This window comes from Epargyreus clarus, unplaced genomic scaffold (genome assembly GCF_041222505.1).
Source record: "Epargyreus clarus isolate Ecla_fem2 unplaced genomic scaffold, WU_Ecla_fem_2.2 ptg000031l, whole genome shotgun sequence".
NCBI lineage: Eukaryota > Metazoa > Arthropoda > Insecta > Lepidoptera > Hesperiidae > Epargyreus > Epargyreus clarus.
In genome coordinates, this window is record NW_027332236.1 from 6,358,012 (window position 1) to 6,362,189 (window position 4,178).

The 4,178-nt window shown below is 33.7% G+C and overlaps 1 long non-coding RNA gene across 1 annotated transcript; it reads right to left on the reverse strand.

Annotated features, from left to right (window-relative positions):
* Positions 1 to 745: 745 nt before the first annotated feature.
* LOC140754825 (uncharacterized) lies at positions 746 to 2,185 on the reverse strand. The gene is made up of 3 exons (XR_012103710.1): positions 1,876 to 2,185; positions 1,514 to 1,728; positions 746 to 1,127 (listed from the first exon to the last, which is right to left on the reverse strand). It is a non-coding gene; the product is annotated as an uncharacterized LOC140754825 (long non-coding RNA).
* Between the last annotated feature and the right edge of the window lie 1,993 nt (positions 2,186 to 4,178).

Consider the following 4,178-nt stretch of genomic DNA (forward strand, 5'->3'; position numbering starts at 1 on the left):
GTTGTGATCCTCTGGTCTAGGACATTGACAGCTGACGTCACACTTACGTCACGTATTCGCTATTTATTTTAATAAACGTTATAATCGGTCATCAAGCAATGTAATAAAATCACTGGGAAAGCAATTTAAGTGATATATATTAACATAATCAATTTAAAGTGGAAAATACACTCTTCACAAGTCAAATTAGCACACTTTAGCAACATCCCGATTTACCTACTTTAATAATATAATTTTGCGTAACACGACCGAGCTTTAGGGTTGTCACTTACGATAAGTTATTTCTAGTGGAGTGCCTGGAGCATTCTAAACCGTAAAACCTCGGATTAGAGTTATAGTGAATGAATTAATATGATCGATGTGGGATATTGTTTTTTAAACTATAAATTGCAATGTTTACCCAAATTTTTTTTGTGCACTCCATTTTTTTATTGTTTAAAAAAATATATTATAAAAAAATAATGTTTGACCATATATTTTCACTTTAAACAGTATTTTATTTTTTTAATTAGTTAAATCTTACCTGAGTAGACATATAGGAACATTTTTCTAAGATATCTGTGTATAAAAATAGCAGAACCTAGGGATTTCGAACAGGTAGAAAAACGTGGAGGGGAGAGCGGAGCGAAAGCTGCTATGTACAATAGAATTTCTCGGCCAGTTTAATTATAAACGAAACGTACTCTATTGTGTACATTTAAAAAAAATAGGTAATTAATTATGACTAATGAAAAGAAAAAAAATATTAGTACAAAATCTGTTTATTTAAATATATTACATTGTTGTCTACATCAAATATTTTCTTCTACTTCATCTATCTGTATAATAGGTGAAGTATTGGAACAACTATTTCTGCTGCACTGTAAACATGTTACACTGCAGTATAAACCACTTTATCGGCATCCACACGGTTACATCATGGTTAATTTTTTTAAAACATATAATTGTATTGGACCCAAATTTAGGTGAAATGATAATATCATCGTGAAAGCGTTCTATTAGTCGTTTTTTAATAGTTTTTTCATCCGGGATATGCTCTGTAGTGATGACGTTTTTCAACTCTTGCATGGTAAATTGGCAATCATCATTCTCTTCTATGTACTTGTATATTTACTCCATTGCTGCATCTACCATCGAAATTCTCGGATTAATTTTCTTTTCAACATTACTGAGGTAAATTGAATTTTTCAGCAAAGTATAACAATCCGAATGATATTTTGCTGAGTGTTTTTGTAAGTCGGTTAAGTATATCAGATTCATAAGTAGTCGGTTAAGTATATCAGTCGGTTAAGATTCAGATATCGTGTGATTGCAGTCCTCGCCTGCGGCTCGGCCTGCAAACTCACACTTGTCAGAAAAAAATTTTTCGTCCTCGTATTGTAATGTACTATTATGGATATCTCGATAATAAGCAGATTTCTGGACAGCTATAAAATTCGTGATGGATTCATTTAAAGTTGGAGTTTTGATGTATGAAATCTGCCTACGCCGAGCTTTATTTAATTTTACTTACTTGAATGAGCATAAACAAATTCAGTTTGTAGGTGAGGTAACAATCCATCTTGTCGTTCGGTTGAAGCAGCTTGTAAAGAGGTTACTCCTCGACTATTTTTTATAATTGCACCTAAATTTGAATTTGTTTCGGAAGATGAACCCAGGTGTATACATATTATGTAGCTATTTTCAGCAGCCATGCTGCTAGCCGTTAGTTTATCCATTGTTCGAAATCTAATAAAAAACAATTAATAATTAATTAATTGTATTTGATTCATTATTATCATATATATTTTTTATTGAAACTGATCTTTAAATTTCGATTTATTTATTATTTAATTAATTCAATAATGAACTGTAGTTTTCAATCTAATCACTTACCAAATTAAGCAATACAAAATAATTTGTAATAGTTCAATATAAAAACGTCGTCTTCAATACACCTTCCAGTACAAAAATATACAAGAATTTTTCACTAATAAATCACATTTTCACTGTTATAGAAGCACAATATTCACAGAACACGTGTTACTTGCAACTAAACTAGCCGAGAAATTCCATTGTACATAGCAGCTGTCGCTCTCCCCTCCACGTTTTTCTACCTGTTCGAGATCCCTAGGTACTGCTATTTTTATACACAGGTATCTTTGAAAAATGTTCCTATATGTCTACTCGGGTGAGATTTAACATATAAATAAAAAAGATTACTGTTTTAAGTGAAAATATATGGTCAAACATATTTTTTTATAATATTTTTTTAAACAATGAAAAAATGAAGTGCACAAAAAATTTTTGGGTAAACATTGCAATTTACAGTTTAAAAAACAATATCCCACACGATCATATTAATTCATTCACTATAACTCTAATCCGAGGTGAAAACCCCCAGGCGCTCCACTATTCTATAAATATCAGTTTTGAGCTTGATGTGAGGTAAGTACTTTGCGACAAAATATTAAAATGTAATGTATATTGTTGAAATTATATTCTTCTTTTGCTTCTTACATTATAAACGTAATAGAGTTAAAATTTAACTACTATTTAACAAAATACATACCTAAATATATGTTTTTGTTTTTGTATCGAAACGCGACCTTAACTGAGAAGATCCGGTAAGAAACTCGGTGGGATTGTCTTTTTTTCACAAACAAACAAAAACGACATGATTATTAATATGAAATACATTTCAAAAATATATTTAGATATAAAAATAACAATTTCCAATAAATGTCACAACCCTACACGCCGTTAAATTAAATCGTCGAAAAGGAGGTCCAACATCGTAACATTATTAGGTACCTCGAGGCATCGCGACAAATAGTTCGTTCTGAAAGAGTATCAACTGTCTTTGTTACACTACAAGTTATAACTAGGTTGACCTTAATAGGTAGGTACTTAGTATTATATTTCACCCAAATTTTCAAAATTAGATCAGGTACGGTACCTACTTGAAAATATATTTTGTTACTAGATATGTATGTATATATATTTTGTTACTGATATATGAAGCGCATATGAGTCGAGAGTGTAGGTTAAGACAGATCTGCAAAGTTGAGCAACATTCATCGTGGTCGGATACTGGATGGGTGACCGTTAGTGGCTAAGGCCGCTACCGTGCTTCAGAGGAGATGTAAAGTCGTCGGCGCCATATCATTGGATATTGGATTGGATATATATTGGATGGATTTATCATTGGATAGCTGACATAAAACCTTATCGGACGGATTATGGACAATTTGAAAAACCATACGTTTGTCATACAATCTTCGATAGTACAGCGTTATAAATTTTTAAAAGATTAAAGTAGTAAGTTAGTAGCATCCGAATACTTAATCCACTGGATGGTAGGTGGCTACTACCACCGTACATAGAACCCAATTAATCCCAGATAAGATTTGTATCCTATCTGAGTATGGTCACAGATGCTGCCCCTGAGGACTAAGTTAAAACGCCTTGAATAAAAATGTTTCCTTTACTGTACTCTTAGAACTAATAGACTGCAGCGCTAAACACTATTGTTCTTCTTCTTCTTTGACGTTGCACTCTTGGCAGAGCGGTCGTGGTCATCATGTTTCTTTCTTTCCTGTAGTTCGCCTCACGATATCTCGTTATTGTTATGAGGCTGAAATAGGTGTAGCGGTGACGCCGCAGTCGAAATAATATAAGGTTCTACCACATTTAGAAAGTATAATTTTCAATACGACTGTACCACAGAGCTATAAACCCCGGGTACAGTCGACGTATTCGCAGCGTCGATTTGTAAGCTGTAATTACAACCCGTCCATATGATAGTCGCTTCTCGAAACTATTTTATACCAGACACTCATATAGGATAATTACGTTTAAACGAATATAAGACATGGGAATGCGTTTAGTATTGATATTTAAAGAAATAAATAATAACTTATAATAATATGTGTTCTTTTATTTTAAAATATAAGAGTAGCAGACGAGTATGCAGCTGATGGTAAGTGCCTACTGCCGCCCATGGACATCTGTAGATATCCCTGCCTGAGCTCGGCCATAGATGCGCCGCTACCCCTGAGGACTAAGCTGGGACGCCTCGGAACAGTACGTCTCCCTTCTCCCGGAACACAGAAGCTTCTAATACTGCTGTTGTTAGACAGAAATAGGTGTGGCGGTGGTGCCGCCGGAATCGAACAACAAAGGGTTCTACCAACTGT